Source organism: Grampus griseus (assembly GCF_964374135.1).
Source record: "Grampus griseus genome assembly, chromosome: 3".
Lineage (NCBI taxonomy): Eukaryota > Metazoa > Chordata > Mammalia > Artiodactyla > Delphinidae > Grampus > Grampus griseus.
This window is the reverse complement of record NC_139019.1, coordinates 153,339,502-153,354,898: the sequence shown is the minus strand read 5'-3', so window position 1 is coordinate 153,354,898 and position 15,397 is coordinate 153,339,502. Positions and strand designations below refer to the sequence as shown.

Below are 15,397 nucleotides of genomic sequence, written 5' to 3'. Positions count from 1 at the left end.
CTGCAACTATGAGCCCTCGCGTTCTGGAGCCCACGTGCCACAATGAAAGATCCCCCATGCTGCAACAAAGATCCCACGTGCCACAACTAAGACCTGATGCAGCTAAATAAATAAATAAACAAATATATATTTAAAAATAAAAGCATCCCAACATAAATTATCTAATACATAGATTCATCATCAGTTATTGATTATTGAACATGGACGACAGAGTGTGTTAGAGGCTTTCTCAAATACACTTTCACATTTAACCTCAAAGCAACACTGCCAGGTACATGTCATTAACCTCAATTCACAAATGAGGAAACTGAGGCTCAGAGGGCCAAAGTAACCTGCCTATCCAGGCCTCCTCACTTCCTTTCTGCTGTACCACAGTGTCACCTTTCAAAAAAACATCTCAGAGGACTAAAATCTGAATGAAAGCCACTTTCCCACACTAGGCACTTTTAGATTTCAGCCCCAGACTAATGAATTTAGGACAGAAAAGTTGAGATCAAATAAGAGCTGGGAAGGACACAGACAACCACCTGTCAAATTGTGGTTTGTGTCCTTTGTCCACCTACACTCAGGCCACTGACTTTGAGAAGTCAGTTGTGGTGGCTGCTTCTGGTGCTTTGGGACATACGCTTCCAAGGAGAGATAAGACCCTCATGAGGAAGAGATGCGTCCCTGCATTGAGATAGGGCCTAAACATTATCTCGGCCGTGGTAGGACCCCTCAAGCAAGAAAATGAGTCAGAGCTCCTTATCATTTATCAGGAGCTGACTCCCGGCCCAGCATGGCCTTATCTTCCTCACAACAGCCCTCAGAAGGCGCTGCCATTACTGTCCCCATCTTACAGGCGAAGAAGTTGAGGTTGCTTGCTCCAGGTAACACAGACAGTACATGGAAGAGCCAGTGTGCAAGTCCAGTGAGTCTAATCCCAGAGAATGTCATCCCTCACAAAGGAACCTGGCACAATGCCTGGCACTTACATGCTCTGTAAGCCCTTGTGGTGGTGGTGATGATGACAGTGATGACGACAGCATTAAACTTGCGAACAAGAAAATGGATTATGGGTCTTAGTGTAGACCTGTACTATCTAATATGGTAGCCACTAGCTGCAGGTGGCTATTGAGTACTTGAAATGTGGCTAGTATGACTGAAGGACCGAATTTTTTTTTTAATTTTTATTTGCATTTATTTTTTGTGGAATTTATTCCTGTGCTGTAAGTTTTTGTTTCTGCAGTTTCTTCTGGGATATCTTTTTCTTCTGTGCAACCTCCTCTCTGCTTTAGGAACAATCTGTTCTTTTTCAGTGAGGATCATCTCAGCGTGGCAGGGAGAGCTCATGTATGGGTTGATCTGACTGTGAGCTCTCTAAGTCCTGTGGCACATCCTGGGGGCTTTGTTCACCTGGATGTGCTCAGTGACCAGAGGATCTTCATCTAAGCCCTTAAGTTCAGCATTACTCTCTGCATTTTTGAGCATTGTCCAGTAAAAATTCAGCACTTTTTTTGTGCCACCAACCCTGTGTCCAGCACCACTGTTTGGCCTGGGACCACTTACCAACTCTACCATTGTAACGGCGGAATGGCACACATTGCTTCTGTAAAGTGACATCCTTCAGATACTTGGTGGCTTTTTGGAGATGCATACCCTTAATGGCCTGGGCAGTTTCATGAGTGTTCTTGATTTGTATGCTAGGTTCTCAAGCAGTTCTCTGGTAGTTTTACCCAATTCCACAAATCCTAATGCAGAGTGTTCATTGTATACTGTTGATCACTGACCAAAATGTGGCTGCTCAGAATCGATTTATTTTCACAGAAGATCCAAAGGTGTCCTAAGAAACGCATCACTGCAGTGAATTTTTAATTTTAATATAAAAACTGAAGGAATGTACAGTTTTGGTCGGACTACATTTCACCTTAACATTACATCCTGTTAGGTACTGTTGTATTGTGGTGCATGTGCTGGGCACGTGTGTTATTTCCAATACTGCATTAATGAAATGTATATATTGATTGTATATTGAAATGCTGTATTTTGGGTATATTGAGTTATGTAAAACATATTATTAAAATGAACTTCAACTGTGCCTTTATATATTTTTCAATGTGACTACTAAATTTTTTTTTTTAATTACATAAGTGGCTCACACTATATTTCTCTGAGAGCACACTGGCATACATTTTAAGAATTCAATTCAGAATGTTTGAGATTTTCTCAGCAATAGAAGCAATTTGTTACTTAAAAAAAAAAGAAGTGTAGTGATCATTGTAATGATCATTCTGTCCATAATCATTTCCCCCAGAATTGTTGATAACCTCAATAGAAGCTTCCATAGGAAGTAAACACAAACCAAACACTGTGATGCAAATTTCTTCTCATAGAAGAAATTTCTTCTCATTGTTCTAGCCCACTCCTTGAATTTTTTTCCTTTTCTGTAACCAATCAGCATCATTGGTCATAGAGGATTCTGAAAGAGATACTGGAACACCAGAGAAGAAGAGCTCCTTGGATTTCCAACACCCCAGCCAAGTGATATTCCAAGGTTTAAACCAACACCCCGACGACTTCTGCCAGACAACTTGGCTTTCAAAGTCCAACCCAACCTTCCCTCCTTCCCTTGCCCTGCCAACTCCCATGGAACCCCCAGACTTGGTGAGGGGAGTGATCCCATCCCCCACAAGGACCCTAAAGTGTCCAAGGGAGAGGGAAGCCCAGGATTGGAGTTTTTCTGAGACCAAGGCAAGAAGGCAGTCCAACAGAGCATGCTGCCCAGTGCCGCTCTGACCTATTCGCTTCCTCCCTGAGATTCCCTTCTCCAGGACACCCTCTGGGACGTACGGCAGGGCATGAAAGCCACTAAGCGAATGGTAGGGCCCTCCACAATTGCTACCAGTCTTGCCCTCGCTGTTTAGGCTTTTTGTCTGGAGCTGTGACTTTAACTGAACTTGGTCACTCACATTCCTGGTAAAGACTGGCTCTTACGACCACAACTAACTTCCTGTCTTCTGAAATGTGTACTATTTCCATAGAGGAGGAAGCTTGTTCTTTCCCTGTCCAACCTTCTGCAGTCCTTTGTAAATTTATTCCAGGGAGAAAGAAATAGAGGCCAAGGACATTCTGGACCTGGGGTTCTCAACCATGGCTGCTCATTGGAATTACCTGGGAAGCTTTTAAAAATTGGCGGCCCTGGCACTATGCCAAACCAACTCAGTCAGAACCTCTGGAGGTGGAACCAGGCACTATCATTTTTAGTGCTCCATAGGTGATGCTAGTGGGTGGCCAGGGTGAGAACCACTGCTGTAGTTCGGGAATCTAGAATTTGTCCCGCTAGGCCTCCAGCTCCCCTGTGATGATCTCTTTTGGACATTAGTCTCATGTGATTTCTCCACTTTGTGTGATTTTGACTCTAAGTTTTCATACTTCCCAGAAGAACCAACAGGGCCACTGACTAGGCCTTCAGAGCTCAGGCTCTGACAAGAGGAGCTGGGAAGCAGGTGGGCACACTGACCCTCCAGGAGCGGTAGTTCTCAACTTCTACAACATAAAGATGCTCAGAGTTTACCCCCGACTAATTTACCTGGCTGGGGAAGAGTGCATGAAATCACTATTTTTTAGAGTTCTCCAGTACATTCAGATGCACAGCCAAGGTTGAGAAACACTGGCTGGTGAACTGGTAAAGCCCAGGTCATAGTTGAATTAGTTCTCAGACAGAGCTTATTTTCTTAATGCATTATTTAATTCTAAGCCCTACATTCTGCTTTTGTTCAAATCTTGCCATCAACTTTCCTTTGCACCAGAAAGCCATCCCCATGTAGACTACCTAGGAGGAGACAGACCCTGGAATCTGTATGGTTGGAACACAGGCCCCATTCTCTGTGTCACACTTGCAGAGCCCAGAAAATACCCATTTCTTTTTTAGTTGTGGGTGGTTTGTTTTTGTTTTGCTTTTGAATCTAGACCACTACAAATGTTATAGGGAACACAATCTAGCTAATAGCAATTAGTTTTAAAAGTCAGTGAGTTCAAGGTCTGAGGCCAAGTCCCTCATGTGTAGTTGTGGAAATGGCCTGTATCTCTCTGCAAGGTATATCTGTGAGGCCCTCCAAATCCTCAGCAAGCTCCAGTGGACTTTTAGGTTAGAATTGTTGACATGATGAGGTAATGTGATGCTCTCTGAAATAAGATAAAGGTGGCCTCATTCATTGTTTTGAAGCCTTCCAGTGGTAATAAAAGCTACCATTTATTGGGTACTCCTTACGTATCAGATATCAATACCATATACTGTACCAGATACTGACATTATCTTGTTTATTCTCAGCAGCTGTGTAAGGCAGGCAGGTATTAAAAGTTCTACCTTAGAGATGTGCAAACCAAGACTCAGAGAGTTCAGTGACTTGCCAGTGGTCACAGTGAATTATTAATGGTGGAGATGGGACTCACACCTCATGTGGCTGAGGCCAAAGTTCCAGTCCTGTCACCCTGGCCGACCTAGCCCCAGCAATTTCTCCTCTTCTGGGTGGAGAAAAAGGGCCCTCTCCTGGGCCCTTTTGTTTCTGCCTCCCCACTTCCCACCTTGGCTTCATTTCCATGAAATGCAAGATGAATTAATTATATGCTAATGAGTCTTCTGCAGCAGAAAGTGAGAGGGGGATGTGACAATGTGCTAGGACAGTCTGGTCTCCCTGATCTTGGAGAGGCAGCAGTGAGAAGTGGCGTGAAGCGAGATCTTAATTCCCTGCCCAGGAATTGAACCTGGGTAGCCTGGATGAAAACCAGGAATCCTAGCCACCAGACCCCCTGGCTCTTGCCCCCATTGAAAAATACATTTCTCACAGAGGCAAAAACTGTAAAAACAGGTACAAACTTTATTATTAGAGACATAGCACAACAAGTGGGAGAGCACACAGAGAAACAGTTTGTTTAATGAAGATGGAAGCAAGGCAGAGATACCTTCTGCCTTGCAGAAGGCAGAAGGAAGCACCTTCCTTCTAATGAAGATGGAAGCACCTGCAGAGAAAGGGTGTGGGCATCCTCACTAGTGAGGGGGAGCGCAGTAAAGAGGCGGTGAAGTCATTTACATAGGGCAGTTCTTCCCGGTCTTTGTTTACCTTTGGCCAATTATCTCGTTTCCTTTTCCACACCTGACCTGCCCTAGGGCCCTCCCCAACATGCATGCACAACTTTTTTCCAAGATGGATTCCAGCCCAGAGGCCTGCGGGGCAGCATCACATATTCTGGGGTGGTGCCCCCTCTTTTTGACCCTCAAGGAGGCTTTCTGCGCATGTGCAGTGTCTCCCTTTCCCCAAGGATGGGAAATATGTGACCTCTTGATCCTTTCCTCAAACAAGGGTTTAGCCCCTCTCTGTTCCTGCCATAAAAGTGTCCCATGTCCAGTTATCTACCCTATTACTGTTGTTTCTTATATCGAAGTGCAGATCCCAAAATATAGAAGTCCGGTCATAAATATGTAGTCCGGAGCCCATTTGTCTCTTGCCTCAGTAAATGTAAACAGGGGGCTGGTAATGAATGTCCGGCCTGGAGCCCATCTTCTCACCCCAAGAAGTGTGAACAGGAGGCCAGTTGTAGATGTCTAGCTTGGGGCCCACCCATCTCCTGCCTCATCCCATGCTGAGGTGAGGTTCTAGAACACTACACAGAAAGGGTAGTTCTGGTTGGGCAAAAATTTATGTCAGTGAGGCCTTGTGGTTTTGCCAGCTGTCAGGGTGAAACAAAAATATTCCCTGGGACAGGGACGCTGTTTCCGAACCTCCTTCTCACTCCAATTTCCCGAGAGTAGAACTGACCCTCCTCCTGTGTTGTAGCCCCCAGGACTGTCTGAGGTCTAAAGCCCCTGCAGTGAGTATATAGGGTGGGTCATAACTGTGAGGGAGGAAAAGTCACCTCAGGAGGCAGGTCAGCCCCCAAAGCACTTTGGACTTCCCGTCTCCTTACATTCAGAAGTTTCACAGAATGTTCCACCGACTGCAAACCTGGTAGGAATTGAGCATCTCTGAGTCTCTCTAGGCTTCCTCCTGTCCTGGCAGAGAGGCTTCCCAGGAAATACCTGCTGTTGGGCCTGTGAACTGGGCTCTGCTCCAGCGATCTCCCAGAGGGGAGGGAACCGTCATTTCAGGAGAACCTTCTCTATGAGGCTCTGGGCTAATTAGGAAAAGGGAAATGGGCTGCCCAGAACAGGTGCTGCTCTTCAGGGGGCTGTGATGGTTGTTCTTAAAAAGGAAATTGGTACAAATGAGCTTAAATTAAGCAGAATTAAGGCTGGCAGGGAGCGTGGCAGCTGCTGGCAGACAGGTAAAGAGGGTGGAAAGGGCCAGTGAACAAAGATGGAGCCCAGGCGTGGGGAAGGGGTGGTGCCAGTCTTCAGGGCAGGACAGAAGAGCAGGACATCAGCCTTTAGGGCAGAGGAGGCCTGAACAACAGTGGCTGAAGCTGGGGGCTGGAACCTGCACCAGAGACCTTAAATTCCATAAAAACTGAGAGCCTACAAGGCAGCAGGCACCGTCCTAGGCACTGAGGCTATAGCATTGATACCCCAGCTCTGAGCCTGGGGTATCCAATGTTCTAGAGGGATGGGGGGAGGAGGGGGAGAGACAATAAATATGATTTCAGTTAATGGTAATAGCTGTGAGGGCAGTAAAACAGGGTGATGTGTATGTGTGTGCACATGTGTGAACTCTGGAATGGGTAGTCAGGGAGGCCCCTATGAAGTGGGGCACACTGGGGATGGTCATCAAGGACAAACTTCTTCCTCCCTTCCTAGGTGAGGAAATACTCAGTGCTGCACTTTCAGACAACAAAATACCTTTCTATTAAATAAAACAATACTTTCTAATCCAGTATCACAGCCTGGGGAGTCCACAACTAAACCTTATTTGTGGGTGAGGGGGCATGGCTCATACAGATACAATAGCAGAGGCAGTTCTCAATTCTGTCAGCCTGAAGGGCAGGGGAGGAGTCTATCACTTATTGAGGAACTACTACATTGTTCATTTGTAACTTATCTTTAATTTTTTTTCCTTTGGAAATATTTTAGATTTACAGGAAAATTATAAAGATATTGTAGAAAGTTCCTGTATACCCCTCACCCACCTTCCCCAAAGGTTAACATCTTACATAACCATGGTGCATTTATCAAAACTAAGAAGTTGACAGTAGTACAATACTCATAACTAAATGCTATAGACTGAATGTTTGTGCCCCTCTCCCCGCAAATTCATATATTGAAATCCTAACCCCCAATGTGATGGTATTAGGAGATGAGGGCTTTTGGGAGGTGAATAAGTCATGAGGGTGGAACCCTGAATAATGGGATTAGTGACCTTATAAAAGAGGCCCCAGAGAGCTCCCTTGCCCCTTCTGACATGTGAGGACACAGCAAGAAGATAGCCATCTATGAAACAGGAAGAGGGCCCTCACCAGACACCAAATCTGCTGGCACCTTGATCTTGATCTTCCAGCTTCTAGAACTGTGAGAAATAAATGTTTGTTGGTTAAGCTACCTAGTTTATGATGCTTTTGTTAAAGCAGCCCAAACAGATACTAAGATACTAAATTCCTGAAAGAAATTTGGATTTCATGTTACTTATCTTTTAATATGTTATCTAATCATCCAACAACTGGCCAAACTGAAGTTCAGAGACATTGTGACTTGAAGAAGATGATACAGCAAGTAAGTGGGGGAAATTCAGGTTGCAGTCCAGGTCTGTCTGACTCTGAAATGTGTGCTCTCTAGATGATGCTGTCTCTTTGAAGGAGGAGGTCAGTGTGTTAGTCTAGCTCCTTGGAGAAGTGGATGCCAAGACATGATTAACCATGTGATTAACCATGCAATTATTTTACTGGGGGAAATGCCTGAAATAGGGAGGGAGCCAGAAGAGGTAGGGAGAGTTGTCAGATTTCCATGAGAGTCTGACTCTGAGTGAGAGGGAGAAAGATGTTTGGGTGCCAGCAAAGGAGTCCTTTCTGAGTGGATGACTAGAGCAACCTGTGGGAGGTGGGCTCTCAGTAAACCATGTGATGGATTTTAAGTGTGGCAGGTGGAGCCCTCAGCCAGTTAAGGGTTCTGGTAGTAGGAGTTTGAGCAAAGTACAGTTTAATAGCTGCCACAGCCAGAAATGCAGAGAAATCTTGTATTTCCTTTCAGGTCTCCTCATGGAGGAGATTGCTGATCAGAAGGGTGAGATCCAAGGAGGTGAGTAAGTGAAGGATCCTTGCCCTACTGGATCTACCAGCTCCCTGGCAGAGCTGGTAGCTCAGGAATCCCAAAATGATGGTTAATTTTATGTGTCAACCTGACCTAGGCCACAGGGACCCTAGACATTCTGGTCAAACATTATTCTGGGTGTGTCTGTGAGAGTGTTTTTAGATGAGATTAACAGTTGTATTGGTAGACTGAATCAAGCAGATTGCCCTCCCTAATATGGGTGGGCCACATCCAATCAGTTGAAGGCCTGAATCTAACAAAAATTCTCCCCCTAGTAAGAGAGAATTCCTCCCGCTTGGTTGTTTTTGAATTGGGACACCTGCTTTTTCCTGCCTGCAGACTCGAACTGAAACATTGGTTCTTCCTGGGTCTTGAGTCTGCCAGCCTTTGGACTGGAACTCCAACATTGGCTTTGCTGGTTCTCAGGCCTTCAAACTCAGAATGAAACAAAAGAATTGACTCTCCTGTGTCTCCAACTTGCTGACTCACCCTTCAGATCTTGGGACTTGCCTGTTTCCATAATTACATGAGTCAATTCCACATATATATATCTCCTATTGGTTCTGTGTCTCTGGATTAACCCAGACATTACACCTGGTTATTACACCTGATTTACTCACTGTCAAGGCTGACCACAGTATCTCATAGGGTTCCTTTTCCTCTTCTGCCATCAAACTCCACACTTGAACTGTAGGCTGGATGGAGAAATGTACCCAGAAGAGCATGGGAAGGTCCAGAAGAACCAGTTCAGTCCAGAGCTAAGCCTCCAATTTACCTCTGGGTGTGTAGAAGAACTACTCTCACACAGCCACGGCATGAGGTGATGGGACCTGTGACATGGCATCAGGGAGTCCCTCCAACTGGCAGCTGGCTCTCTAGTGAAAGTAACAGCCCCAACCAATACTCAAGAATAGACCCACCATCTCATCTCTGTATGGTTTGTGGGTTCTGGGGGATTCTGCCATCTCAAACTTGCCTGTCTGCTCTTGCTAAAGATTCCTTAACCTCTGGGAGGACTGGTACTGGCCCTGCTCCAGACCCAGTAACAAGATTTCTTCCCAAAGTGGAGTAGGCCTGTCCCGTAGCTGGGGAGCCCTTGGATAACCTGTCAGTGTCCGCAGGGCAGCCATTCCTGCTGGCCCCCAGTACTCCTTGCTTTGTATCTTGTCTGAAGCTTTTGGGCTGTCCTTCTGCAGCTTCTTTCTAGAAGCCTCCTGTGCTTGGTCCTGAAATTCTGGAACTAAACATTCACCCACATGAGTAATCCAATTAGATAGTTCTTGACTTAGCCACCTTCCCTTCCACCCTCAACCCAGGGAGGACCTCTCTGATTCAGAAGTTCCTGCACTGAGGGAGACCAGCATCCCCAGGCACCTGCTAAGGCCTCCTCACACTCATCTCTCCACTGCCTTGCCTGCATCCCAGCATCCTCAGAAGCCCTTTCCTCAACCCAGGGTTTTCAACAGTGGCATTATTGAACTTAAGGTTGGATAATTATTTGTTGTGGGGAGTTTCCTATGACAACATTGCTGGCCTCTTACCAACTAGATTCCAGTTGTAACCTCAGTTGTGATGACAAAAGAGGTCTTCAGACACTGCCAAACACCCCCTGCGCTAAAGTCTCTCTGCTTGAACTCTAGAGCCACAGTAAAACCTGGGCTGGGGCTGGGGGCTGGGCAGACACATAGAGGAAACCAGTGGGAGGAAAGCGTGTGCCTTTGAGACCACCCCTACCCCAACCTCCATGAAACAGGGCTACTTAGACTTTTCAAAAGCTGCCTCCTCTTGGTTCCCACCATACAGTTTTGTTTCCCCCTTTTAAAAAAATAGACTACTTTTGGGACTTCCCTGGTGGTCCAGTGGTTAAGACTCCACACTTTCAATGCAGGGGGACTGGGTTTGATTCCTGGTCAGGGAACTAGATCCCGCATACCGCAACTAAGAGCCCGCATGCTGCAACTAAAAAAGATCCTGCATGCTGCAACTAAAGATCCCGCATGCTGCAAAGAAGGTATTTCATGCAGCAACGAAGATCCCATGTGCTGTAACTAAGACTCGGTGCAGCCAAATAAATAAATAAATATTTTTTTAAAAATTGACTGTTTTTAAGAACATTTTTAGATTTAGAGAAAAATTGCAAAGATATTAATCAGAGTGCCCATCTACCTGCACCTATTATCAACAACTTCAATTAGTAAGGTACATTTACTACAAATAATGAACCAATGCTAACACAGTATTTTTAACTAAAACTATATTTTATTCAGATTTCCTTTGTTTTTAGCTAATGTCCTTTTTCTGCTCCCAGATCTCATTGAAGATACCGTATTATATTTATTGCAATGTCTCTAAGGCTCCCCTTGGCTGTGACAGTTTCTCTGACTTCCCTTGTATGTGATGACCTCAACAGTTTTGAGAAGCACTGGTCAGATGTTTTGTAAGATGCCCTCTATAGGAATTTGGCTGCTGTTTTTCATATGATTAGACTGGAGTTATGGCTTTGGGGGAAGAAGACCACAGGCATAAAGTATCATTTTCATCACAACATGTCAAGCATACATACTATCAAGATGATTTATCACTGTTGATGTTGTCCTTGATCACCTGGCTGGGGTAGTGTTTGTCACGTTTTCCCATTGTACAGTTACTCTCCCCACCTCACCCCCTTTCCACACTGTCCTCTTTGGAAGGAAGTCACTATACGCAGTTGACAGGTAAGGAGTGGGGAGTTATGCTCCCCTTCCTTGAGGGCAGAGTATCGACATAAATTATCTGGAATAATTCTGCATAAGACATTTGTCTCTTCTCCTCCACTTATTTACTGATATTTATCAGTATGGATGCATGTATTTTTATTTTATGCATTGGGTTATAACCCAATATTACTTTCTTTTTTCTTTTTTTTTTCTCAAATTGTTCCAGTTTTGGCCATTGAGAGCTCTTTAATTTGGCTCCTGTGTTCCTTTGACAATACCCCCATCAACTTTTTTTTTTTTCTTTTTTGCGGTACGCGGGCCTCTCACTGTTGTGGCCTCTCCCGTTGCGGAGCACAGGCTCCGGATGTGCAGGCTCAGCGCCCATGGCTCACGGGCCCAGCCGCTCCGCGGCATGCAGGATCCTCCCAGACCGGGGCACGAACCCATGTCCCCTGCATCGGTAGGCGGACTCTCAACAACTGTGCCACTAGGGAAGCGCCCCCCATCAACTTTTAAAAAACATTTCCTTACTTTCTGGAACTAAAAGATGCTCCAGACTCATCTTGTATATTTTCCACCCCAGTCCTTGACTCAACCATTTGTCTAAGGAGCCGTGGTTCCTTTCATTGGAGGATGGTATTTGAAACCAAGATCTGGGCACTAGTTGTGCTCATTGCCCTGGAGTGTCATTGCTGCTAGGTCCTCTCAGCTGACAGAACAAGGAAATATATGTGTGTGTGATACGTGTGTATACACACATATGTAAATATTTCTCTGTATAATTAAGCTTAATGTAAACTCATACTGGTTTATCCAACTCTAATCCATCATCACATTCTTCATTCTAGCCTTCTGCCCTTTGCTTATTCATAAATTCCCACTCCAACAGTAAGAAACCTGGCTCCCACCATCCATTCACTTAATTGCTCAATCCTAATATACAGAATTGTTATACCACACCCCATATCCCCATGGGAAACAACTAGAGGATAGTGCATATGTGCACTTCCTTTTGACTTTAGTCTTACAGATTCCACTTGTTTCTAGTGTTACTTAGGTCAGCACCTAATCCCCCATCCCCTTCAGTGAGGTAGTTTTGTACATTGTAATGTAGTTAGATTTTCTTGTCATAGTCTGCATTCCTTCCTGGGATCCCCTTACCTACTAAATGACTTTTTAAAATTTGCATACATTGACTCACTTTTTTTTTTTTTTTTTTTGGCTGCGCCGTGTGGCTTGTGGGATCTTAGTTCCCCCACTAGGGGTCAAACCTATGCCCTCTGCAGTGGAAGTGCAGAGTCCTAACCACTGGACAGCCAGCGAATTCCCAAGGCTGATTCTTTATGCTAAAAGTTCGGTGAGTTTTAACAAATGCATAATGTCATGCACATCAACTACCCTGTGTGCACCATTACACACAGAATAGTTTCACCACCCTAAATATCTCTTGTGCTTTATCTATTCAACATTCCTTCCCTCTCCCCAAACCTTTGGCAACCACTGTCTCTATAGTTTTACTATCTCTATAGTTTTGCCTTTTCCAGAATGTCCTATAATTGCAATCATATACTATACAGTTTTTAAAGTTTGTTTTAAATTTTCTTGGCCATGTCACACATCTTATGGGATTTAAGTTCCCTGACCAGGGATCGAACCCGGGCCCTTGGCAGTGAGAGCAGAATCCTAACCACTGGACCACCAGGGAATTCCCTATATAGCTTTTTTAGACTGGCATCTTTCACTCAGCAACATGTATTTAAGGTTCTTCCATGTCTTTTTATGACTTGGTAGCTCATTTCTTCTTAGTGCTGAATAATGTTCCATTGTATAAATGTACCACTAGTTTGTTTATCCATTCACCTATTGAAGGTAATCTTGGTCACTTCTTGTACTTAGTGATTATGAATAAATCTGCTATAAACATTCACATGCAAGTTTTTGTGAGGACAAATTTTCAAATCGATTGGGTAAATACCTAGGAGTGAGATTGCTGAATCATATGTCATGATTATGTTCAGCCTTGTATGAAACTACCATACCATCTTCCAAAGTGGATGTATCATTTTGCATTCTCACTAATGGTGAGAATGCTTCCCTTTGCTCTATATCCTCACCAGCATTTGGTATTGTCATTTTTCAGATTTTAGCCATTCTAGCAGGTATGTAGTGGTGTGTCGTTGTTTTAATTTGCAATTCCCTAGTGACAAATCATGTTGCGCATCTTTTCATATGCTTATTTGCCATCTGTATATTTTCGTTGTTGAAGTGTCTGTTCAGATCTTTTGCGCATTTTTTCACTTGGATTTTGTTGTCTTGTTGAATTTTAAGATTCTTTGTATATTTTGGGCACAAGTCCTTTATCAGATATATGTTTTACGAAGTTTTTTTTCCTAGTCTGTGGCTTGTCTTTTCATTCTCTTAACCGTTGCTTTCACAGAGTAGAAGTTTTAAGTTTTAATAAAGTCTAACATCAATTATTTCTTTCATGGATCTTATTTTTGGTATTGTATCTAAAAACTTACTGCCAAAGCAAACATCACCTAGATTTTCTCCTATGTTTTCTTCTGCTCAGAAGGCAGATTCTGGGGGTCCAAATCCCAAGCTCCACTACTTACCAGCTTTGTGTCCTTGGGCAAGTTTCTTACCTTTCTGTGCTTCACCGTCTTCATCTATAAAACAGGTTAATAGGACTTCCCTGGTGGTATAGTGGTTAAGAATCTGCCTGCCAATGCAGGGGACATGGGTGCGAGCCATGGTCCGGGAAGATCCCACATGCCGCGGAGCAACTAAGCCTGTGCGCCACAACTACTGTCTGTGCTCTAGAGCCCGCGAGCCACAACTACTGAGCCCACGTGCCTAGAGCCCGTGCTCCGCAACAAGAGAAGCCACTTCAATGAGGACCATGCGCACCACAACGAAGAATAGCCCCCGCTCACCGCAGCTAGAGAAAGCCCGTGGGCAGCAACAAAGACCTAACGCAGCCAAAAATAATAAATAAATTTAAAAAACAGGTCAATAAATAAGGCCTAGCTCTTAGGTGAAGGCCTACATGAAATAAAGCAATATATTAAATTTTGTATATGTGAATGATCAACAAGTGCTGGTTGTTATCATTACAACCACATTGGCCAAGCGTGTGCCAGGTGCTTCTAGATCCTGGGTTCTGACCAGCAAGGCAGGGACATTTGTTCCATGCCACAGAGAAGCAGCCACGGTGCTGAGGAGGCAGAAGGGCTGTCTGCTTCTTCCCATTACTGACCACCTCTCAGCCTTCTCCCACTCTCCCAGAGTGGCTTGGGGGAGGCCTGCACTGGGGAGTGATGGGGGCTGAAGATTCAAGCTGCATCAGGCCTGGCCTGGGGTGCCTTCTGGTGTTTGGATGATGGAGGTGGTGGCAGCGGCCGTGGGGGAGTGTGAGAGCGTAGGGTTAGAAATGCACCCCAGCCCAGGCTGAGCTGGCTGATCCTGCTTTTCTCCTGCTCATCCCAATTCCCAGTGCACATGGAAAGGAAGGAATCCCCCATTTTTTTGGTCTTCATACCTACCAGGTGAGTACAGAGCTGGAGGCATTGTCACATCTATTCCCACCATCTCCAAGAGGCTTCATGTTTTCCAAGTCCAAGATGACAGTCAGGGTTGTTCAGGAGACCAGCAAACAGAAAGTACACCATTCCCCTCTCCTGGGCCTCAAGTTGAGAAAGCCCCTTGAATACCCTTGCACTGTAATCAAGGTCTGTTTGCCCTTCACCGTAGAGAGTAAAACTGAACTGCTGGGCGAGGTCAATTTAGGATCGCAAGGACCCTCTCTTATAAGTTTGAATAGTTACATGGAACCTGAAGCTCTTCACTCCCTCCACTCATCTTTGCTTAAACCTCTTGGTTTATGCTCAGGTTGTACAGTGCACAACCCACACAACTGCACACAGCAGCCCTAAGATCATCCTTGGAGGAGTCTTTTTGGAGCAGAGCTGCTGAATTCTACCCTCCTGAAATCGGGGACCTCAGTCCTTCCTCTTGCACTTCAGGTGTCCTATTTATTGTTAAACAAACTAACCGTAACTGGTCCCAGTCTCCTCTGACTTCTGCCCCAAATCTTTGGCAGTCAAATGCCCTGAAGGAGTGATTTACCTTTCAGGGCCCATCACTTCCCTCTCTCATTGGCCCTGGGCTTACCTCCAGATGGTTCCTCCAAGATGACTCCCCAGTTCCACCAGCTCCCTTGGCTCCCCTCCCTCACCTCTCTGTGGCATTTGGTGACCACTGGTAGTCTCCCCTCGTGCTGTGGGAATACTCGAGGGGTTCTCCTACTTCTCATCTTCCTCCCGCCTCAGAAACATGGTCTTCCCTCCCTGAGCCATGACCCAGTGAGTCTTTGCAGATGCAGCCTGCCTACCGTAAGTCCAGTCCTGCAATCTATTTCTGTCCATCTCAGTGAGGCAGGATGAAGCACCCCTTCCAGTCGGAGCCCACCAGAGCCTGGCAGTGGTCA

At 45.1% G+C, this 15,397-nt stretch overlaps 1 pseudogene across 1 annotated transcript; it reads right to left on the bottom strand.

The window, feature by feature from the left end:
- Nucleotides 1–1,195: 1,195 nt before the first annotated feature.
- On the bottom strand, nt 1,196–3,131 carry LOC309819918 (large ribosomal subunit protein uL22-like; annotated as a pseudogene). The gene is made up of 2 exons: nt 3,115–3,131; nt 1,196–1,682 (listed from the first exon to the last, which is right to left on the bottom strand). The product of its transcript is annotated as a large ribosomal subunit protein uL22-like (transcript).
- Nucleotides 3,132–15,397: the final 12,266 nt, after the last annotated feature.